Genomic DNA, 26,198 nt, shown 5'->3' with positions numbered 1-26,198 from the left:
ATATAGGTAATTTTCAAAATCAAGCCTATAGTGCTGTTTAGTTTTCATTAGCCACATGGTGTTCTTAGATGAGACCCATCTGGGGGACATGTGCTATTCATTCTTAAGGCACACATATTAATAAGGACTTTAATAAGAGCAAAAGTGAAAAGTTTGCTAACATTTATCTAGCATCTATCAATTGACATATAATGTACAATATACCCTACTTCATGTATTCTACACAGTAAATAATGAAGAATATATACTTTTATTGGGGAAACAGTTTTAACCATAAAACAATATAATTAGATAGTAACCAAACTAGAATTCACACTCAGGAAGTATCAGCTTACTAGTGATGTGTAATAGTATTTCTACAATCTTAGCATCTGAGTGCAACACATTTATTATGTCCTAGTTGTTCCGGGTCGGGAATCAGCACAGTTTAGCTGTGATCTCTTTCTTGGTACTGACAGCTCTGAGTCTCTGAATCAAAGTCAAAATTAACAACAGGGCCCCATTTCCCCTAGACTCAAGTAGATAAAGGACAAGCTAAGAAAGGAGATCAGTTCCACTCTTGGTTAGAAACTAGGTAGCTTTAATGGAAAGAATGATGTGAAAGAGTATCTCTAAAATCTTAAACTCATAAACATGAATTCCCAAGGGTTAAAAGGAAGTCTCTGATACTGCTTTAAATGTTTGTATTGCCAAAATTTGGCAAATATTTACTCAGTAGTAACAGAGCTTTTGTGATGCAAAAGTGTTGATTGTAGGAAAATGGACCCTAGATCTCGCAAAGGATCTGAAATTAAACTATACAAAAAGATCCCCTCTAATAGGAACATACAATAATATAAACATACTACATTAATATATGCTTCAAAATCTCTTGAATGTATAAGGCTTTTAGGATTTAATGTAAGTTTTAAGTTGTTACTAAATCAGAATCAACGTATATGCCAATAAGTGGATTCCAGTTTAAGGACATACCCTTTGACAGTTGTTACTTTATTACTAAAAACAACATCATAATATCCAAAAGTTCCCCCATCCAAGAAGCAAACTTAACATGGAAATAAAATTCAAAGCACTACTAATTATACTTTAGTAAGGAACATATTTAATACAGTAGGATATTCTCTGAACATTTATGCATCTAACATGTAATTTAACAAGTAGAACATTCGTAGCATTTATATCTGCCAATGTGCTATCTATGTACTTCTTTGCTACCTGATTCCTTCCTCTGAGGTTGCCACTTTCCTGACTTTCGTGTTTATCATTCTCTCACCTTTGGGAAGTAGTTTTATTATTTGTACCCACTGTTTAAAACTGTATACTATTGGGGCCCTGGGTGGCTCAGTCAGTTAAGCGTCTGACTTCAGCTCAGGTAATGATCTCATGGTTCATGAGTTCAAGCCCTGCGTCGGGTTCTGTGCTGACATCTCAGAGCCTGGAGCTGCTTCAGATTCTGTCTCCCTCTCTCTCTGTCCCTCCCTTGCTCGTGCTGTCTCTCTGTCTCCCTCTCCCTCTCTTTATCTCTCTCTCAAAAGTGAATAAAAAAACAAAAAAAAATTAAACTGTATATTATTAAAATAGTATTATAATGTATGTAATTTTAAAGAACTTGTATTTTACATTTAATATGCTGCTTGAAATTCATTCATACAACATATCATGGATAATTCATTTTTGCTGCTATAAGATATTCCTTTCTGTGACTATACCAAAATAGTCTCCTGTTGATGGGTATCTGTTTCCAGTTTATTTACTGTAACAAAAATGTTGGAAATATTTTTACGACACTTACAATCAAAGCTTTGCCTACTGTAATGTGATTATATTGCTTGATATTAGGATATACACACAGTTCTATAGATAGTCCAAAATTTTCAAAATTGATTATGTAAAATACACTCCAACAAAGTATAAGAGTTTCCTTTGATCCATATTCTTGCCAACAATTGGTAATGTAAAAAATTATGTTTGTGAAATTGTGGTTACACGGTTATTTTGATGTGTCTTATGGAGGTCTAATTTTTCATATGTCTTTTATGTGATACATTTATGATCATGAGGAATTTTGTCACCTCTCCCATTTGATATTTCTCATTTTTGATGTGTATTTTTTGGTATAGTTTCATTCACCAGCTCTATAAACAACAAAAGTATTCTTTACAATTTTGGTTTCTATTTTCATTTTATTTTGGTGTCTTGATAAAAAAATGTTCAAAAATTTAATATTTGAATCTAATTTTCTCTTTGTGTATTACTGCTATTTTTTTCTGCTTTATTTAATAGAGTCAACTCTAATTCATTTAGATATTCTCCTTTATCATCTAATAATTTTAAAGAATTGTATTTCCCATTTAAGCATTTAATTAGTAGAGAATTTTTGCATACAGAATGAGAATGTTTTTATTGTATTTTTAGACATATAAGTATGCCGTTTTTGAATATCTATTTCAAAACATTTCAGAGTAGTCATTTTGTTCCCTAACAATGCCACAATTGTCATATAGGGTCTATGGAGATGTAGATTTATAGAATTTCTAATTTATTCCATTTATCAATATACTCATGTACTAATATCACCAATTTCTATAATTTTATAATTTCTATAATTCTATAATTTTATAATATAATTTTATAATTTCTACAATATACTCATGTACTAATATCACCAATTTCAATTTATCAATATACTTATGTACTAATATCACCAATTTCTATAATTTTATAATAAGAATATCTGGTTATATAATTGTTCCGTCTCTTATTTTCTGATAAGTGACTCTGGTCTTCTTGTTCCTTGCTTTTCCATGTTAAAATCAGATAAATTCATTGAAAAGGACTTTAAGGACAGCTAGACAATGTTGCATTGAAAAGATGTGTCCTTAGATTTTGATTACAATAGTAAAAGCATAATTTAGGTAGAACTAATAACTTCATGACACTGACTCTCTTATATGGTATACTGCCATATAATTAAGCCTCAAATGTTTTAAGTTTCATAAATATCTCTACAAATATCTCAAATACGTTAAAATAGGTCTATTTTAAAGCATTTTATGACTATTTCTTATGAGAAAACAATTAAATATGGAAAGAATAGTCTTTTCAATAAACTGGACTGGGAAGATTGGTTATCTATATGCAAAAGAATGAACTGAACTCTATTTCACATTATATAGAAACATTAACTCAAAAATCACTAATCTAAATTTAAGTGCTAAAAGTACAAAACACTAAAAAAACTAAGTGTAGATCATTATTTTCTTGGATTAGGCAACAGTTCCTTAGACATTATACAAAAAATCACAAACAACAAAAATAAAATATTAAAATCAAAATTTGTGTATTAAAAGAAACCATGAAGATAGTGAAAAGATAATTCATACAATGGGAGAAAACTTTTACAAATCATTTATCTAATAAATGATGTATATAGAATATAAAAATAACTATTTACTAGAAAGCTACATTCAAAAGAATGAAACTGGACCATTTTCTTGAATCACATACAAAAATAAACTCAAAATAGAGTAAAGGCTTAAATGTAAGACCAGAGGTCTTAGAACACCTAGAAGACAACATAGGCTATAATCTTGGTGATATCAGTCTTAGCAATATTTTTTGGATCTGTTTCTCAAGCAAGGATAACAGAAGCAAAAATGGAATTACATCAAATTAAAGTCTTTTGTACTGCAAAGGAACCCAATAAAATAAAAAAGCAATCTACTGAATGGAAGAAAATATTTTAAATGATGTATCTAGTAAGGAGTTTACATACAAAATATATAAAGACTCTTACAACTCTACATCAATTTCCCCCACAAAAAAAAAAAAAATCCCTTTAAAAAATGGACAGATGGGGGGCGCCTGGGTGGCGCAGTCGGTTAAGCGTCCGACTTCAGCCAGGTCACGATCTCACGGTCCGTGAGTTCGAGCCCCGCGTCAGGCTCTGGGCTGATGGCTCGGAGGCTGGAGCCTGTTTCCGATTCTGTGTCTCCCTCTCTCTCTGCCCCTCCCCCGTTCATGCTCTGTCTCTCTCTGTCTCAAAAATAAATTAAAAAAACGTTGAAAAAAAAAAAAATTAAAAAAAAAAAAAATGGACAGATGGGCACCTGGGTGGCTCTGTCATAATCTCACAGTTCAGTTCATGGGTTGGAGCCCTGCATTGGGCTCTGTGCTGACAGCTCAGAGCCTGGAGCCTGCTTCTATTCTGTGTCTCCCTCTCTGACTCTTCCCTGCTCATGCTTTGTCTTCCTCTGTCTCTCAAAAATAAATAAATGTTAAAAAAAATTTTTTAATTAAAAATAAGGACAGAGGACCTGAATAGACATTTTCCAAAGATGACATACAAATGACCAATGAGTACATGAAAAAATGCTCATCAATAACTATCACAGAAATACAAATCAAAACCACAATGAGATATGACCTCACACCTCTACAACAGTGTTATCAAAAAGACAAGAAACAGCAGAAAAGTGTTGCTGAGGATACGGAGAAAGGGGAATCCTGGTGCACTGTTGGTAGCAATGTAAATCGGTGAAGCCACTATGGAAAACAGTATGAAGTTTCCTTTAAACATTAAAAATAAAACTACCATTTGATCAAGCAATTTTGGTAGCAGGTATTTACTGAAGAAAATGAAAACACTAATTTCAAAAGACATATACACCATTATATTTATCATAGCACTATTTACAATAGCCAAGATATGGAAGTAACCTAAATGTCCACCAATAGGTGAGTGTAGATAGAAAACTCAGCTATGAAAAAAAAAAATCCAATATTTTCATTGGGACAACATGGTTAGACCTAGAGGATATTATCCTTAGTGAAATAAATTAGACAAAGACACTTATGATTTCACTTATATGTGGAATCTTTTTTTTAAGTTTATTTATTTTTGAAAGAGAACCTGTTAATGGTGATCACTCCAAAAGTCTGTTAACCCTGTGGCCATCCTTTATCTCCAGCAGTCCATTCCAATGGAATCTCACATTCCTAATTATCTCTTTTTTCCATTAGCTTCCAAGTCCTGAAATTTACTCATGATTATCTATCAGCAAAATGTTATAATCTCTGTTCTGAACCTTCCCTTTATGTTTTTGGTCTAACTCTAATAAAGTTCTCCCTTGAATCTTTACTGTTTTCTTCTACGTTTCTCATAGTAGTATATGTAGAGATGGGCAGTGTCCCTCTATAGTACTTACAGTCACTTACAGATCCACACATCACCTCTTTCAAGTAGCTTGGAAATTTTATCTCCAGGGTCACTGCCGTTAATTGTCATTAATATGACTCATACCTTGGTTTTTGGTCACTGAAATATTCTGTACTTGATCCTTCCAATACTCTGGCCTCTCAAACTTTCGAAATCTATTCCGCCAATAAATTTGTCATTCTCTCTGCCTCTCCTCACACTTCTGGCATTCAATAGGTCTTATTATAAATACAAACCTTCATTTAACCCAGCTACACGTATTTCATACTAAACAACATCTCCCATCCTTCATGCTCTAATACTCCATCAACCCTTCTCCCGTGACATAACCTCCAGTCAATTTAACCTTTCTCCTTCACCATTCTCTTTTTATTTCTCTGTGGTCAATTGCCCTTTTGTCCATATCCTAACTCTTTGACCCTCTTTCTTCATTTACTTCCTTTAACTTAAATACATTTAACACTTTAATTTTTTTAAGCCTATCTAAGATGTCCAGGTATCAAATAATTCCAGAGCAGCTTTAGAAATTTATTTAATGTCTCCCCCATCTGACTATAACATTCTCAAAGATAAGGGGATATTGTAAGTCACTTCCTTACCCAGAACTTGACTTTTATTAAACAGCTTAGGTTTGGGTCTACTCAATTTCAGGTAAGTCTTGTACTGTCTAGATTTCCATTCATTCAGTATGTACTGATAACCTTTCATTGAACAAGGCCCTCTCAAGGCACTGGGAATACAACAAACAAAAACATTAAGTTTAAATGTCTTTTGAAGTTTAAACCCTGCCACAAAAATAAAAAAAAAATAGTATGACAATTTAAAATGGTAATAAATACCACAAAGAAAAAAATCAAGGTGATGTGAATATGAAGTGGTTGGGAACTGTAGCAGACAGAGTCACGGAAAACTTTTCTGAACAGACTAGATTTTCAGTGATACCAAAAGATATGAAGATGCTAGACATATAGGTTTTGTCAGCAATGCTCATGGGTAAGAGAGCAACCACAGTTGAAGTACTGACATCGGAGAATAATCTACATACTTATGTATCAGAAAGAAGACCGGCCTGAAATAAGATAAAACCAGGAAAGAATGACAATGGTCATGAGCCTGTGTTGTTATTGTTAGCATATGACAAAGTCAGAGGAGAAAATATTTCTCAAGATATACAGATGTGATTTTCTTTCCATTCAAATGAGACTGGTCTTTCTATTCAAGCCTGTCCTAAAATTGTTTCCATTGAAAAAACTAATAAAGTATCTGGTTCCTTTCACTGTAAGCAATTTACCAAGCTCTTTGCCTGTTTTTCAAGTTGCTATATAAACTTTTATTATTCTCCTGAGCTCATATATGGAATCTCCCAGATATTGACAACATTCATTCAACATTTTCTTTCGATTAAAACTTATCTTTACACTTCTAATTGAGTTCTAACACTTCAAATATTGAATCTTGCTAACAAGCTTTACCTTTATTACTTTTTATTACTTTTTCCTGGGAAATGCCATGTCACTCACATTATTTCATGGCATTTTATTTTAAAGTACTGGCTGAAATATGATAAAACTATAATCTCTCTCTTGTAAATCCAGGTATTTTGAATATTTTTTTCTCATTGAAAGTGATCTTTGTCCTTGATTATACAGGCAAGCTATCATAATATAAAAATAAATTTCAGCAATACAGAGAAATATGAGAAAATAAACATCATCACAAATCACATTACAGTGTAGTAACATGACTCTCAGTGCTATGTGCTATGTGTATTTATAAAACAAGAAAATCCTTTGTATGACGTTCTTTTATTCAATATATATAACAGGCATCTTTAAAATCATTAAATATAGAGTACCATAATAATTTTAACAGCTCTATAATAGTTCCTTAAATTTATGATTGACTTAAGCAGCTCTCTATGTGTATTTAGATTCCCAAATTATCTATAATACAAATAAATTCTAATTGTAATGATCAAACTCCATGTGTATAATATTGCACATATCATTATGGTAGGTTCCCAGATGTTGTTTGGGTTAGTCAAAAGTAACTACTCATACTTAGGGTACACATTCACTTACAATGACCACTAGGATACTTGGATTAATTCTCACACCCAGCAATAACTAGAACATATTTGCACTCTTTTTAAAGGTTACCTTATTTAACCTCTTAAGTACTTGTATTATTGGTCAATTTAAAACAAATTATGTATTGATTTTGTCAAGCATGCTTTTGATTGCCAGTAAAATTGAAAAGTTTTCCATGTATTTATTTTTTTTTTCATATAAATGCTTAAAAATCTTTACCCTTTTTTTCAGTGTTAGTATTTTTATACATTCTTTTAGGTTGGCATGATGCTCTCTGTCATATGTAATTCAAATATTTTGTTAGTATTTAGTGTGTCTAAATTTTCACAATTTCATAATCTGTTATACAATCTATTTGTGTTAATCAAAATTTTTATCACATGGAACTTTGAAATTTAAATGTAATAGAAGTGATCTAATAAATTTTTATTTTTTGCATTACATATTAAAATGGACTGACTTCTTTGGATCAAAAAAGATACATGTATAACTAGGAGTTAGGGGACTATGGATAATGTTCAGAAAATATGAGCCTTTATTTTCATTAAATAAAGTTGTGTTCTTTGTTTCAAGTTGTCTTAGGTTTATTTTGGTTGTGAGGAAGACCGGAGGATGCTTGTAAATATACTTTTACAAAATCATCATCTTAATAGTAATTATGTGTAGGATGATATTCACAATATTTAATAAGCACTAACCAGTTGAAATGATGCTGGGTGGCCTAGGAGAGTCCTGGAAGACCACTGGTGGGAAAGGCCTCAATTTTTAAATTTTTAATGATTTTTTATGGAGATATAATTGACATACAGCATTGTATCAGGGAAGGTTTTTGTTTGATGGTAAAGAGGTCCTGAGGGGCTCATAGGAGAAACTACATGACTAGGATGGTCTGAGGTGAGGACAGGGAAGCTCTAGGGGGCCAGGATGAAAGGGATTCAGGGAAAGTATTTCAATGTTTACCAAGCATGTAAATATCAAACATAATGAAACAGGTAAACTGTTAACATGTTTGTTCCTTCTCAATTTCAGAGTTTCATGGGGATATAAAGCAAAAATACTGAATTTATTTCAACTCAGATATTCAATCAAATATCTATTTCATTCAAGTATTCTTGTTTCCTTATAAGAAATGACCACCTGATTTGTCTAGCTTATTTTAATGTTTATTTACTTTTGAGAGAGAGACAGAGACAGAGCACGAGTGGGGGAGGGGAAGAGAGAGAGGGAGACACAGAATCAGGAGCAGGCTCCAGGCTGTCAGCACAGAACCCAACCCGGGGCTCAAACTCACGAACCGTGAGATCATGACCTGAGCCAAAGTCAGACACTTAACTGACTGAGCCACTCAGTCATCCCTTGTCTAGTTTATTTTTATGGATACTAATTAATTAGTTAAAAGTGTGAACTTACCATTTATAATAGTGAAGAAAGTTAACAAAATTTGTTGTTCTTGTGTGTAAATATGAGTAACTTTTTATTAAAAAAAAACAAAAAAAACACTATTATCCCTAGTAAGCAAACCACTGAATTTGGGAAGAGAACAAGTGATTTTTTTTTTTTTAAGTTCACAGCAACAAAAGATTGAGACACATAAGCCACAGTAGCCTATTTTATTATGTGAATCAACAAATAATAAATTAACAACTCTATTTTATGTGCTTATGTGCTTAAGAGAATAAATTAATTGTCACTAATGGCATCTAACAGGTATCTATTTTATGACCAGGTGCACATTATCTTTGCCTCAACAATAAACCCAAATATAGATAACTGTTCTCTTCCAAACAGATTATTTCTAATTGGGGAGAAAACAAAGTTCACATTCTCAAAGTAGAAATTTTGTCTAAATTACTTAGAGAAAAAAAATGTTATAACATCTAAAAGAACTAAAAAAAGCAATAAATTCTCTTTTAAAAAATTACAGTTTTTCCCTTTTAATAAAAATTTGATCTTCAAAATAACCCTGAGGTAAGTAGAGCAGTTTTATATCATGTTTTTTTTTTAAGGTTTGCTTATTTTTGAGAATCCGAGTGCAAGTGGGAGACGGGCAGAGAGAGAGGGAGACACAGAATACAACAGGCTCCAGGCTCTGAGCCATCAGTACAGAGCCCAACCCGGGGCTTGAACTCATGAACCACGAGATCATGACCTGAGCCCAAGTTGGACACTTAACCGACTGAACCACCTAGGCTCTCCAGTATCATCTGTTTTTAAGTCAAAGCATCTCCTATGGTCAGTCCTGGCAAATGGTAGACAAAGAGCTGAAACAATGTAATCTAACTTCTTTCCCTGTTTTGTGTTAAATTCTTTTTATTTTAAGATATGCCTTATCTATAGTAAAAATGAAAATCAGCTAAATTTTTAATGAAATTTCTTAATATATAATTCTGACATTTTCCTTGGTGTTTCACGTAATGTGGAATTGAATCCCAATCAGCAACATGAAGACTATGGGTTCAAGTAAAGCCAAATAATCTTTGTAAATATCACTTTACAAATTTATAAAACAGGGATTATTACCTCACAATGTCACTAAATGGTTATTAAATTGTACAGGTTATTAAATGTGTCTGTACTAACACCTAGTGAAAATGAACGTAACTACAAAAAAAATGGTTCTAAGTAAGAAAAACTTTCAAAACTATTATGTAACTCCAGGGATCTGTTGATCACAGGGTTAAAATATTCTTTCATCTGGCATGTACTTGTAACATTTGTCAGATATAACACCTGTTCGAATTGCTATTACATAGATACCACTTGAGATTCAGGATTTGAAATTGCCAGGTCAGTTTTTCAACCTCTAAATCCTAAACTTTGATGGCCACTTTTCTTCAGGAAAAAATTACATAGGTTTATTGAATGAGAGGCAGCCTGTAAATGAGCCAGGCGTATTTCATGCAACTTCCTTTGATTTGATTTTACTTGTCAACTTTTCCATTCTTATCCTTCTTGCATTCCTATTAATAGTACAGGCCAGTGAGTTCTACTTTTTTAAAATCGTTGAGATCAACTTTTTAAATAGCAAAAAGAATTTTCATTAAGAAAATAAAAGAAATGAATATATTTAAAGCCTCCAAAAAATATCACTAATCACTACTTTTTAAAAAACAAAGCATTTCATTGGTCTTAAAATTTATGTCCTGATGTCCTACCTGTGATTAAAATGGTTATTACCTACACTGGTTTATGTATTTGTCTTTATCACATTAGCTAAAATAAACTTTGCCTGCATTTATGTGCTTTTTCTATGAATGATCTCATTCAGCTGGCAATCAACCAACATGGAATTAGGTGGAGTTTGAGGTCTATGACCTCTATTGCCTGTAAGCCTGTCTAACCCAGTCTGCATGTGAGATGAGATGTACTCGATAGACAGTCAGTCATAACTACTAGAAACTGGAGCAAGGCATCTCCTCCAAAAAAAAAAGAAAATTGTAAACAGAAAACAGCTAGAGTGACAGCACAATAAAACAAAGTGTCATTTGGCTGCCATCCACTAAACACTAAGCAAAATCCATTAAGGGAGTGAGTAAATGGATCATTCCTCATTCAGCTGGCTCAGACTGGTAACAACTCTAGCTATTTGCCTATGTTTTCTAAGGATTCATTTCCGCTCCTCTGTGATCTGTTTTGTTTCAGAGTGGCCGGTATCCCAAAACTACATTTCCAAAACTATCTTGCCAGCTGCCTTCTGGTTGTTTGTGAATGGAATGCCCTGGTGGAAAAGAGGGCAGAAAGAGGTAGGTAGCTCTTTTTCTGTTCCTGTTGGCTGCTCATCTAGTTGAACACAGGCTTTTAGAATGATGGGAATTTCTGTGACCCCCTCCACCATTACCATCCCCCACACTTCCCTATTTTACTCATTAAACCTCTTTCCTGGTCTTTTGGCCTCCATTTCTGCTGAGAAGCCATCCTTTGTGCTTATCACTGTCCCGCGTGTAATGTGCCTATTTCTCTAGCAACTTTTAATATTTTCTTGTTCTCACCAGTTTAGACATGCTGTGTTTAGGTGTAGTTTCTTTGAATTCACCCTGCTTTAGGTTCACAGATTTTCTTGGATAAGCAAGTTGAGATTTTCATACATTGTGCAAAATTCTCAGCTGTGTAGCACTTCTGATATTTTTCTCTGCCCTACTCACGGTCTCCTCTCCTGGGACTCCAGTTACATGCTTATTAGACTAACTGGCATTGTCCTACAGGTGTCAGGTGCTCTTTTTTTTTTTTTTCCTATTTGTGATTTAGTTTGGATCATATCTATTGACCTGTTGTCAATTCTATTCAGCCTTTTGTGTAGCTTGGGAAGTCTTCATTTCTGATATTGTGTCTTTCACTTTTAGCATTCTTTTATGATTTCAATCTCACTCTGATAAAATTTCCTACATGCTAATCGCTGTCCACCTTTTCAACTAGGATCAGAATTTCAGATTTCTGTCTTGAAACAGCATCTTAACCTTTTGTACCTTTTATTGGTCCCTGGATAAACTTACTGTTTCTTATCTTTCCAAAGAGTCACATTTTCTTGATTCTCCATATATCCTCTATTTAAAATTTTGTACCAGACATAATAAACAGTCTGACCAATGTTTGGAAAACTTGCCATATGGTCTTTATCACTACTACTCAATAGTTATTTTACCACAAAAGCAGCCAGACAGTATGCAAATAAGAGTGGCTAAACTATAGTACATATTTATAGACACTGAAGTGAGAGCTTTAATTTGTCTCGCAAAATTTTTAAGTATGTAATTATGTAAAAAAAATTCTTACCCAATAGGTAATATTAAAATTTTGCCCCTAAGCCACGGTTTGTTGATCTCTGGTATAGATTAATAGAAATATTTTTCCTGTTCAAAAAGGCATGCTCTTTCTTTCCTCAGATCAAATATACATTGGATTGATTCAGCTTGTGTGGGAGCTTAATCAATCCAATATATATTTGAACTGGATCTTGGCTTTCTTGCAACTTTTGTAAGTTTACAAGTGAACTAAAGGTTTCAAATATTTTGAAGGTGGAGTCAGGATTGATCCTTAAGAAATATAGAATTTTAATATCTATAAGACTTCAGAAATTCCATACGGTTTTCAGACTACCTGTAACTTTCCAACCTAGGAGATATTCTCTCTTCTTTATAGTTTGCCTGCAGGGTTTTTGCAGGCAAGTTCTCCTTGCGCTTTATTTTCCTATAACACAATCTTACTCCCAGATGAAGGGGGTGGGGGTCATTGAAGTGCACCTGCTGAAGGCCCAGAGTACTCTGAAGGAAGTCATCTCTTCTGAACAAACCAGCTTCTAGATTACTATACTACCCACTCAGTAAAGGTCTCCAGAAAAGAGGTGCTGAGCACCACATGCTGACTCTGTGGTTGGAGAGCTTCGGTATTGTAGTACATCATAGAAGGCTGCATGCATCCATAAAAAACTTCAAGTTACATTAAGTTTCTCCTGAAGTCCATTTAAGATGTTCACACCTATTTGTGTATGTTGCCAGGATAAAAGCAGTTATCAATCACTTTTCTTCTGAGAAGGTTTACTACTTACTAAAATGTTGTTAATTTTTAAATCTGACAGATTGCTTAAAGTGTGTGTGTATATATATATATATATTTTAGTTGATCCAGCATTTCTTATATAGAGTGGGAACAATGACATTTTGCAACTTAACATCTTAATAAGAAATCCATATTTAATGGTTTTCATCCATAGAGTATAAGAATCAGACCTTTATTTTTAGTTAGTACAAGTGTAAGGAAAGAAGCAGGCACTGTATTTAACAGAGGACATTAAGATATGGTCCAAGGTTGTGGCAAGAGGATTGAAGTATATAGATCAAAGATATATTTATGATTCCTTTATTCCTATTACCTAATACATCATGTTCTTTCAACAAAATTTATAAAGCATGTTAGAAACAAACAAACAAAAAAACAAAACACCACAAAGCATAAAAACCAGGTTCACCTTTGACAGACATGTTTTGACATTATCTGATAGGGAATTTTACACAATTGTGGTTAAAATGTTAAAGGCTAGTCTAATGGTAAAAAAATTAGATTTCATGCAAGAATAAATGTAAGCAAAAAGATGAAAACAAAAAAACCAGAAGTATCAAATATCAAAACACTAACATAAATGAAAAATGCCTTTGGTTGTGCCTATTAGTGTACACATGGCCAAGCTTACAGACATGCCAATAGAAATTTCCAAGATTGAAATGCAAAGGGAAAAAATAAAACAGAATATCAAGAACTATGAGACAAAAGGTGTAACATATCCATAATGTAAATATCAGTTAAAGAAAAATATTTGATGTAACAATGGCCAAGAATAATAATGAAAACCAACCACAGACCTAGAAATCTCAGGACACAAGAAGTAGATAAATGCCAAGCAAGCAAACAAACAAACCAAAAAAAAAAAAAAAAAAAAAAAAAAAAAACAGGCACATACATTTAAACTGCAGAAAAATAATGTGAAAGAAAATCTTGAATGAAGCCAGGGGGATGAGAAACATTATTTTTAGAGAAATAAAGATATGAATTACATCACACTTCTCATCAGAGACCATGCAAGCAGCAAGAGTAGACTAAAATATTTAACATGTTGAATGAAAAAATCTCATCAACCTAGAATTCTGTATCAAGCAAAATTAATCTTCAAAAACAAAGGAAAAATACAGAATTTCTCAAACAAAAACTCTGAAAATTTGTTGCCAGTAGCTCTGCCTTGCAAGAAATGTTAAAACAATTTCTGCAGAGAGAAGGAAGTTCTTTTATATGAAACCCTGGAAAAGGCAAAATTTTAGGGATAAAGAACCAATCAGTGGTTTCCAGTAGCCAAGGAGGTAAGGAGGGGACTGAGTACAAAGGGGCCATAGGAAACTTTTGGGAGAGATGGAAATACTCTGTGAGCAGACAGTTGTGGTGGTTACAGAACTATATGCATTTATCAAAATGTGCGTGATGTATACGTGAAAAGGTTGAATGCATCACATCTCTAAATATTATCTCAGACTTTGTTTTAACATGGTTAAGTCTGATATTAGGCTTGAGTTTTCTAGTACCTTGAGACAACTAATTATCTAAATATTAGGTAACAGAAAAAGTAACTCCAAACTAAAAATAAGAAAGTCTAAACTGGTATCCCAAAGTATACATATTTATGGTTAATTCTTGTTCATGGATAACTCTTGTCTATCCAAGAATTAAATATAGTTAAAATTTTTCAGAAACTTAGATGTTTTAACATTTAAGGATCAGATTATACACATGTTAAAACTTATTTGTAAAATTGATTTTTTATACCCGTTTTAAGCGTTTTTGAACATATTTATAATCAAATAGTGTATCCTACCACAATTTTTCCCCTTAAAGTCAGTAAGTTATATATGCTTTAACACGTCGCAAGTATTTTTTTTTTTCTGATTCTCTAGGCTTAGGTTGAGTCAGGCCTTAAAAGACCAGTATTCTTGTTTTTAAGCATATTGGTTAAACTGAAATGGTTATTGCAATGGGACTATGGAGAATTTATTGTTTACTTCAAAATATTAAATATATGGTCTAACATCTTAAGCCATTGATTCCAAATAGCTCAATAAATGGATGACATTATAATAAACACTAAAAGGAAGACAGTATCAGTTATGTTTTTCTCCTGAATATCAAGTGTTTATGCTATGGATTATTGAAGGTTTAATTTTGCTTCTAAACACCTTCTACTTGATCACCAACATTATAATTTTAAAATTGTTTCATAAGGTTTGTTAGTAGTTATTCAGAAAAACCCCAAGGCAAATCAAACTTACTATTCCATTTTATGGATTAGGAAATTTACCAAAAGCAGGAAAGTGGCTTGCCTTAAGCTGAATATTGATTCAATGGTAGAATAAACCACTAAACTCAAGCCCTCAGGCATTGCTTATTTCATTATGCAACAAAATCTCTTTGCTTATAGTTTGCATGGAATAAATTTAAGTAATGTGTACTGCTAGGTATGTATTAGTTTAAGGAAATATTCATTGTCAGAATGAATACTAACCTGTTTTTTTTAAAAATGAGTAAATCTCCATATTAAAACAGTTTGTCAAGAAATAGGTTCTTATAGAGTTTGATAAATTTGAGTTTCTCCCTTATTTTGTAAGAGAAAGAGAAGGTGTGCTACTCCCAAAGACCAAAAGCACTAGTGAAAAAGCACTACCCAGACTGCAATCCCAAGAGAATCTTGTTACAAAGTTAACCTAATTTAAGAATTACTAATTGGATTTTGTGGTAGATAAAAGTAATATTTAGAATTCTAGGGAGAGATATAATTAACACACCTGTAAGTGTCATAAACATTGTGAAAAAAAATTTAAATCCATTTTTAAGCAAATATTTAAGTGAATGGAAAATCAGTAAAATTACAGAAAAGAAAATCAGATGCCAGTACATAAAGCTTACTTTTGTCCATGTACTGTTAAATGTCTATAAAGTTAAAGGTTGACACATAATTATGTGCTCTGTGGCCCAAACCAAGTCTCAATCTGTAACTTTTGCAGGCTCTCAAAATTCTTTAGCAATCTGGGTTCTTGTCTTTAGTATCTTCCTTGTTGATTCTCCATATAATCTCTTTAAAACTTTCAATCATTTCTTAAGCCACACTCCCTCTTTCACATCACACTAGAAAAAAAGAATATCCACTGGGATCTTAGTTCTCCAACCCAGAAAACCTAAGTGTTATCCATCACAGTGTATAGTTGTCTTTTGTTCTCCTGTTTTAATGTCAGTGCTACAAATGTTTATCCACTTAAGGCTTAATTCTTCCAGTGCTTTCCATAGACTCTGTTACATCGCCATTAAGAGTAAAATTCTTCAGTATTACATGTTCTATGTAAACACAATTTCCTTTCATAGTTAGAAACAAAAACAAAATATTCTACCACTCTGAATATTCAGTATATCATCATTATCCCTCTTTCCTTCCCATAAACTTCTGGTAAGAATAGGCTGTTGAAAGTGAGAGTTTTTGACTGCAAGCAACAGAGATAAATTTCTACTATTTTATGCAAAACTGAGAACTCCTTGAAAGAAATAGGGAGCTTTCAGAATTGAGAAAAGAGGAGGCCCTGTAAAATAAGTAGCACACAGACCCAACATTAGAGTTGATTCTTTACAACTTGGCTTGAATTTCCTGTGTGGCTTGAATTTTCCTCCTTTGAGATAAGCACTTGATGGCTTTTGTTTTCCAAAAACAGATCACTTTTATCAAAATTGAAAATTCAATCTAAGATGCACACATTTATATAATGTGTGTATTATAACATAAATTATAAACATAATTTATATTTTAATACAGAAGAAAACAGTGTTATAGCTTATCTGGACTCTAAATCAACTATGCAAGCCACTATTTGCATTAAGGTAAAGAACTCCCTGTGTATTTTAAGTTGCTTTCTTCAGGGTTCCTCTTCAACTGTGAAAAAGCTTGCCTTTGGTTACTTCAAAACAATATGTTGTACATGGGGGAACATGTATAAGACTTTGCAAAATATTGACATCATCCAACTGTATACCAATCACACATGATCTAAAAACCTTAAAGGAACACATTTCTTTAGAACAGCCTATGTTGTCTTATCTCTCCCATTTGTTTGTAATCCTCACACAAGCAAAAAATGAGTCTCTTACTTTCTAGTATTTATTAAGCTTACACAGTGCCTGTACCACTCTGAGATATTGAATTTAATACTATATGAATCAAGTGAATAAATAAAGCTTACTTCTGTTTCAAGTAATGATTTTCCTCTTTCTAGTCGTACTTTGCACAAATGAATGTCCCCATGATTTTTAGCCCAACTTTGTCAGTAATCCCTTAGATTCCAGTCTAGTTCTTTTAGAACGATATTCCCTTTAGCTGTCATCACTCTTTTAAAACTGCAAATCAGACAGTTAAACTTGTTTAAAACTTCTTAGAGGCTCCCTGTTTACCTGCTGGGTGGAAAAAGAGGTTTTCTTACAACAAGGATGTCCATCTTCTGCATAGTATTTATTTCATGAAACTCAATCACATGCCACTGTTTTACAGTTAACCCTCTACTAAAAGTACACTGAGATTAGATTTGCATAAACACCTTGCCATCCTCCTCTTATTTCTTAGACTCCATCCCTACTTAGCCTTCTAAGGTCTTGAAGAAGCCTTCCTTGACCATGCCTGTCCCAATTGTCCCTCAATTGCCTCAGAATTTCTGTGCATATACCCATTCACATGATTCATATTTTGTTTTATAGATAGCATTTACCTATTTGGGAGTCTGCCATCAGACTGCAGAATGAGTCTTATTTTGTGCTTTCATATGCAAATCAATGACACTCAACAGAGACAGTGAACTGTATTTCCCACTTTACATGAATTCAGAATATACTTTATTTAGGGGGTCCTGATGCTAAATGTATAAGTTGTTCTTTCAAATTCTAAGTTCATATTTTCTTTTTTTTTTTTTTTTTAACGTTTATTTATTTTTGAGACAGAGAGAGACAGAGCATGAACGGGGGAGGGTCAGAGAGAGAGGGAGACACAGAATCTGAAACAGGCTCCAGGCTCTGAGCAGTCAGCACAGAGCCCGACGCGGGGCTCGAACTCACATACTGCGAGATCGTGACCTGAGCCGAAGTCGGACGCTTAACCGACTGAGCCACCCAGGCGCCCCTAAGTTCATATTTTCAATTGTCTTAAAGGAATGTTTATCAGTAATTCTCACCATCAGTGTGCCAAAAGGATCTTAAACACATGCAGGTCCAGAATTTAACTCATCTACATTTACTCTTCACTGTCAAATGAACCCCTCCTCCTGCCATCCCTCTTTCTCAATGGCAACATTATTCTCTAAGGCATCCAGATGGAAACCTTGGAGAATACTTGTGTTAGTTGTTTCTGATTAGGCCACATCCTAACTAGAATTACTTGATGGTGAAATATACATTAAACAACTCTAGTCAAGAGGAAAACAAAGTATAGATAAATATTTGATATTGCATACTGGGCAAGAAAGCATCCCTGCAGTTAAAAATCCTTATAGAAAATGAGATGCAGTGTGGCATACAAAAGGAAATGTAAGATAAGCATCTTGAATTTTACTTAAGTTTGTGTCCATTTTCCCAAGGATGGCCATCAGAGGGGAAACCAAGAGAATGGCCAGTTTATCTTTTCTGTCAGCTGCAGGCCAAATGGAGAGCACGCCATGAATGGGCATTATCTCTCAATGAAGCAATGTCACCCTCTAGTGATATGCAGCTAAAAAATGTTCTTCAAGATCCTTTTACAATATAGGTCAATATAAAAGTGTCAGGAGAGAAAGTGCCTATCCCCACACAAATACAATATTTCTAAGATTTTAATTTCCTTTTAATCTACTGATCTGAACAGACAAACTTAAGGTCAACCTGTACACAGATTTTCTTAAAGAGGCTATTAGGTCATTTGAGTAGTCGTGATCCACCCAAGACAAAAGATTAACTTCATAACAACTACCAGTGTTTATTTTTATTTCTGGAAGCAGGGAAAATGGCTATTCTGCTTTAATTTTCGTAAGTCTCTAAAATAGAAAAGGATATTAATGAACCTTACAGACATACTGCAACTTAGACCAAAAAAGAAAATATCTTCAATTCTCTGCCAGATTATCTAACAACATTCATTGAAATGTATATAATGAATTCTAACTAAAAAGGATGACCTAGATTTAAACACAAACTCTTTCCCATTATATCTGCCAATGTTTTTTTTGTTCTTTTGTTTTTTAGTTTAATGTTTATTTTTGAGAGAGAGACAGAGCATGAGCGGGGGAGGGGCAGAAAGAGAGGGAGACACAGAATCTGAAGCAGGTTCCAGGCTCTGAGTTGTCAGCACAGTGCTTGACGTGGGGCTCAAACCCATGAACTGCAAAATCATGACCTGAGCTGAAGTCAGACACTTAACCTACTGGGCCACCCAGGGACCCCTGCCAATGGTTTTAATATTAAAAATAATAATAATAATTGCTCCTTTACATTCTGATTCAATTCATGCATAGTTAAATGGTTTCCAATTAGATGCCAGACAAGAGTGAAAATTAACTTCAGCAGATGTAAATATATAAAAATGGAATAGAACAGTGTCTGGCACATGATACTACATCATTACTAGATTGGATTGTCTATAGGTACCACCTATTAAGTACCATATTAGTAGAGATTTTGCTTTTTCAAAGTTCTAAAGGTCTGTAAGGAATATACAGTAAAACCTTAATTTGGGAGCATAATTCGTTCCGGAAACATGTTTGTAATCCAAAGCACTTGTATATCAAAGTGAATTTCAAGAACCAATGGGTCAATTGTGATCATGTGACATCTGGCGTCATGTACAACTTGTATTGAAAGACATCATTCGTTTGTCAAGTTAAAATTTATTACAAATGTTTGGCCATCTTGCAGAACACTTGAAGAACAAGTTACTCACAATCCAAAGTTTTACTATACTACAATGGTTTTATCAGTCAGAATGGACTAGGTTAAACTATAATGATAAATAACTCTGGGCTTACACTCACAAAGCATTACATTATACTATTACATGTCCAACCCATGGAACTCTGCTCTATGTTGTTTTCAAATCCTGTGCCCAGGAGTGAATAATTGTAAATACAATCTCTAGTAGTTCTAATCATGAAAATTTAAAAATTCAAAAATTCACATATTTACTAAAATAAGACAAAAATGGGGGAAAGGAACATATATTGTTATGGATCAGCCTCAATACTAGGTACTTGAAATTTAGACCTCACACTGGAGTAGCTAATATTTATCTCTATTTTATAGATGAGGAAATCAAAGTCAAATATTATAAACAGTGTTTATAACCTTAAATAGTATAAGATATTTAAATTTATTTAAACATAAGTGGCAAAATGACACCAACTACAGATTGGTGGCTTTTTAAATCTGCTTTTAAAAATTATAAATATACACAGATTTGTATTTATATACACTGGTATCCTAAGGTTCAATAAACATGGTACTTATGGATTTCAATGAGATATTTTACATTTAAAAAAATCTAGTTAGATACTACTCTTTCTCTCCTGCCCCACTGCCTACTCCTTTTTTCCCTCCTCATAACCATGTCTGTTGAACTGAATCAAAAGATTAGCAAAAACAAAGAATCTCGGGCTATAAGCTAACATGCAGCAGAGAAGACAGCTTGAGAAACCGTTAAACACAATAGTTTAGAGTTTCAGGGCACAGAGCTACTCTAAAAAGAGGGAGCAAAGATTCCAGGAATGGAATGCACAAAATTTCAACTATACTGGCATGCAGATTTTAGCAATGCAGAATACTCAGCATCAGCCACACAACAATCCCTTAGGAAAAGATTTGAATAGTTATTTCTCTGCAAATTAGCTTTACATTTGGGGTTAGGTAAAATTTTCCAGCAAAGGTAAATGGGATCTGCAAAAACATAAAAACAAGATGATTCTGCCCTGAATTCTCACACCTTCTGGTCTTCAAACATTGTCTTTAGTTGTTTTTTCCCCCACAATTCTAAATGTATATTTCAAACAAAATTAATTTGTCTTGTTAGATTTTTATACATTCTATGTAGATTACCAAAGACAATGCAATTTGTGTAAATAAGGAAACTATCATTCATAGTAACAATGCTAGAAAAATCAAGATCAATGTTGAGAACTTATGTTTATCTGATGCCCACAGTTCACTTTTCCAATATATCCAGTGAATCTTTTGTTGGTTAAAACAATCAAAGCTTAAACAGCTGATCATTCTCTAAAGTTAGATATTTGCTTAGGTTTTACTAAACTTCAAAGATGAATACCAATAATGACAAAACTACATGACTGTAATTACTCTTCTAATCAATGTCAATTTCAAAGCTACACATTTGGTATGACATTTCTGAAAATACTCATGAAGTTTTATTGTATAATTCTTGATATTGTATATTATATATTGCTCTCTACCATGTAAGTATATGCGGTATACAGAATCATGATTTTGATATAATTTCAACACCAAGGAATCAAAATTTATCTATTGATTGCTTGGTTTTACACAAGTGTTGTTTTGGTTTTTTCTTCCATATTCCATTAAAGTTTTATTTCCTTAAAGGAGTAACTTGTATGCATTTGTTTGTTCTCGTTCTTTTTGTTGTTACTTCTATACCAGGGTTTCTCTTTATAAAATGAAAGTGATTCTTCTATAGAACTTAGTAAAGAATTTTATTCTATAAACATAGGGGGATATTTTTGTTGTCAATTCCATGGACTTTGAGTAGTACATATGCTTTCATGCCATAAATCCTAAGACTAAATTGCAGTTTCCTCCCGAGTGAGATGAAATGGATTTGAATTGGACACTGGAAAAGTCAACTACTGTGCTATTTGTTACAGTTGGCCAACTTTGTTCAATTGAAGCACAGGAATGTCTTGAAAACCAGGCTGTTTCCATAAGGTCATTATAAAGCTTACTCTTGGAAATGCCAGTGGAAAATTTCAAAGAATCTCCTATGATGCATGGATGTTTCATTCCAACTATGGTAGCAATCTTCTATGTAGCCACAGCTAAGCACAGCAACTTTTGATATCTGAGGAATTTTCAAGACTTAGACATAAGTTACACTGGCTATAAATTTTGGACTTTCTTTTCATTCTATTGATTATTGTCAAATATAGAGAGAACTTTAATTTTAAAAACATTATAAAGCAGGAGATTTGCCCTCAAATAAGTTTGTGTTTAAAAATTCTTGGAAAGTTTTCATTGTGGCACCAGAAAAACAAACATTTTCTCCATACTCTGTGATGTGTATTCTGTCCCAAAGACTAAAGTGATTAAAATGTAGGTTCACAATATAAACAGAGTTTAGAAACTTACAGTAAAATTTGTAGGCCACAAATTTAGGCGTATCAACTTGTATCCATCATTTCTCTGTAGAGACTTGAAAGTCTCTAACATTCACTTAAATGCTGTTTTATGGTTTTAAAACATGAAGACCTAATGCATGAACCAATAATCATATTTTTGAGAAACTCAACAGGTGAATATCTAAAAAAATCAATGGCTATAACTGAGTACTCTTTTACAAAGCTCTAACTTCAAAATTATAGGCAAAGTTGTTTAGATGTTGCATCTATTTTATTGCTTTTTTTTGTAAATCCCTCCCAGCATATCTCTGTTTCCCTTTCCATTGCCTTTTAGGTCACTGTTTATAGTAACTGAGCAAGTAGAAAAAAATGGCAACTAGAACAGTGAGCAGATGGCTAACACAGTCCCCTCCATGCGACTCCTGCTAACATAGAAGTCTGCTCAAGACTACGTGGTAAATAGTGTTTATCATAGGTGGGATCATTAGCCCTTTAGCCCCTTCATTAGCTCTTTGACCCCTACAGTTCAGCATTAATGAAACCATAACTTCCCATTCCTGAGGCCTCTGTACTATTCCTATAGTTCCCTAGTAATGGTATGTGTTGTTTACTGCAGCTATATTACAGAGCTTTGTACTGCATGCCCCTAGCATCAGCCACACACAGTTGTGGGTCTTTGACACACACTGGTAAAGTTCTGCAATGAACTGTGTTTATTAGAGCCCACCAGGAAGGCAAGCTTCTTAGTATAATTAGCTCCCCTGAGAACAATGGCTGCCTTCACAGCTGGAAAGCTAGAAGAAATGTATTCTCAAGTATGGGAAGCACTGAAAAGGTACCTGTAATTAAATTTCTTTCTCCTTTCCTCTTTCCTATTTGTAGTTTGGGTTTTGGTTTTTCACTTTTCATCTCCAACTTGATGAGCAAAATATAACAACCTAACCCGGTAATTACAAATACTATCTACTGAAGGTCATTTCTTTAAGTGCTATAAGACTAAACTTGCTTTTATCTTTTGATGCAATTTCAGTAATATTATGCATAGATATATACACACAAGGCATGAAAAAAGCATTGCTGTTTGGAATCTTCACTATGTAGACAAAATAATTAAATAGATTAATTTTTATATAGGACATGTTTCTGGATTTTCCACTGAAGCATGGTCTTGATTTTGGTCTGAGGCCTTTCTCCTATTACTTCTCATTTCCCTTTGATACCTTCCTTTTCTTTCTCTGTCTATGGGTTTTCACTCTATCATTTCACTACAGCTTTCCTGTTGATAGCTGACAGTCTGTTGACTTTTGTTATGAATATACTAATTATCGTTTTAATGGTTCCCAACTTCTCTCAAGTGGTACTAAACTGTGTAAGAAATGCATAGCAGGTGCTGGCAACAGCATATTATCACAAATGTGAATAACTACAACTCCGTTGATTTGATGGCCTCAGATTACATTTCACATTCATACAGGAGTATGAGATAGGGTCTTATACTACATCCATTGTAATATGCAAATATTTATCCAGTAAATGGCCATCTCTTGAGGCAGAACACTGGTTTCTATATGGAACTGGGATTGTAATGAAGATCTAAGCAGTCTTTAGTTCATTTGTCTAGACTTGAGAAAAGCATGTTTTGAAGGTAACAGGGGAACAGAAATGCTAATAACTATGGTAATTAAAATTATCTTGCAGTTGGAGTTCTTTCATAAACATCTTACTGAGTCAACTATGAAAACAATAGAAGGCAGTCTGTTCAAATAGCTGACACTATAGCCTCAGACTCTCTGAATCTGGGATTTAAAAAAAAATCTACAATAAAGTCAAGATTTTTTTTCTCCCTAATTTTCCTGCTCTGAGGCTATATTTGCACAACACAATCAACCCTGCTGTTTCAATCAAGTCAGTGAGGGGAAAAAAAAAGTCAAGAGAACCAGATGTTTGGCATTTTGTATATGAAACAGCTGGTTGATTGTCTGAACTTTTCATTTTTGAACTAATCTTGCTGTCATAATATAGAAACATCCTGAAAACGAATTTCTTTGCTTGTGAAATGTAAATAGCTCCCTTTAGAGGCCTGGTATGGGGTTAGGTACCTTAGAATTAATAGGAAATGGTTTAGATTGGGTAAAATTCCACTTACAGATAGCAAGGAAGAAAACACAAATGACATTCAAGGAAAATTAAGTTTCAATAGTCCTGCTATAAATTTTATCTTAAATTCTCTTCAGTTGCACAATGCCTTACCGCAAAAAAGAATTAACTACTATTTTTTTTTATTTTTAAAAGATTATGAAAGATCTTTCCAGTTATGGAATTATTTGAATCTTTGTCATATTAACATTTGGGTCTAATTGTAAAATACTTATCCCTTTTACTATCACAATTTTGTATTTAAGTAGGATTTTATAATATCTCAAGTAAAATGATTTTTTAAAAGCATTGCTCATTTAGCCCCTTAAATAAAGCAATTTCAACATCACAGAAGTTTTATGTTAGCAAATTATAATACTATAAACAAGTATGTGCATGGCAAAGACACAATCAAGTTAAATAAATGTTATCACTAGTTTTTCTAACAGACTTTTTTGGTCTATAAACACACAATGCATTCTAATTTAAGAGTCTTTGCTCTAATTTTAAGTCTTATATTTACCTATCCAGTATGTACCTGTACCAAATGAACTAGTGAAATAGTTATCTTGACATTTCTAACTTTTTTTTCTGGCTACGGATTTATTCAACACAAAACAATCTCCAACTTTACTGAGGTGGCTGACCACACACACGACCAAATCTTCCTCTAAACTCGAATTCAGTTGCTGACCCAGCCAAGGCCACAGCTTTCTTGTAGGCACCAGGGGGCACAGCACTTCCTCTGTAGGTGTCTCTGTCAGCTTCCCCTCATGAGAGTCTTACAAGTAGCTCTCCCTCCAGACCTTTGAGCCATGGCTTGCCAGTCTCAGGACAGCTATGGCATAGAGTGGCAGGCTCAATCTCAGGGGACAGGTGGAGGTAATCATGGCGACAAGGGATACTCTCACTGGGAAGCTATCAGTAATAATGTCTCCAAGCAAACTGTTCCTTTACATAGCCTCGCTATTTGAGACACTGCAAAGCCTTCATAAGGTAAAGATTTGGCACATTCTGGTCTCCCAGCTCAAGGTATTTAGGCATGTGAGCATCCTTTCTGGCCACCATCACTCTCTCCTTGAAAAGGAGTTCATAAATGGCAATTCAGTTCTTCCTGGGCATCAACATCTCAGCAGCTGCTATGTCCAGAGCCAGGGTCAAAAAGCTTATCTGGATACTTCAATGCAATATTTTGCCTCCACTGTTTAATGATACATCAGTAAAATATTGAAAAATGGTTATACAAAAGGTATTGGGCCAGGCACTTTTAGAATGAAAAAGTGTGTGCATAACACCTGTTTAAGTAATAACAGTATAAGACATTAAATAAATATAATTTGCTATGCAAATAAATGCTTGTAAATTTTAGGAGTTAATTATTTCATGCTAGAGGCAACTAAGAAAGTGCATACTGAATACACTAGTTATTAACAGTGAATATAATTTGGAAAAGTGGCAATGATATGACATGCCAGGTAGACAGAACATAGGCACACTGGAGAGAGACAGCATGATCACAAGCGACCACTAGATCTGTTTGTAGCACCCACAGCACCAGTAAAAAAAGAGCAAAGGCTACTGATAAGTTTTGTAGCATAGAATGTATTCAGTAAGCCGATGGAATTCAGTGCAATATGTACTTTGTAGGATAGAGAATATGTTACAAGTCTTAATGTAAAACTCAGTCTTCCCTTGCTGGCTATTTGTTATAGCTTGAATTATGCACAATCCCCCGCCAAAAAAAACAAACAAAAGTTATGTTGAAGTCCTAACCCTGAACGGCAGAGACCATAACCTTATTTGAAAATAGGGTCACTGTAGATGTAATCAATTAAATTAGAATGAGATCATTCTAGAGTAGGG

General features: G+C 33.7%; 1 pseudogene; it reads right to left on the bottom strand.

Moving 5' to 3' along the window:
* Positions 1 to 24,927: 24,927 nt before the first annotated feature.
* Positions 24,928 to 25,463, bottom strand: LOC125925982 (40S ribosomal protein S10-like; annotated as a pseudogene).
* Between the last annotated feature and the right edge of the window lie 735 nt (positions 25,464 to 26,198).

The sequence above is a fragment of the Panthera uncia genome, chromosome F1 (assembly GCF_023721935.1).
Source record: "Panthera uncia isolate 11264 chromosome F1, Puncia_PCG_1.0, whole genome shotgun sequence".
NCBI lineage: Eukaryota > Metazoa > Chordata > Mammalia > Carnivora > Felidae > Panthera > Panthera uncia.
This window is presented reverse-complemented; position numbering and strand designations above follow the sequence as displayed.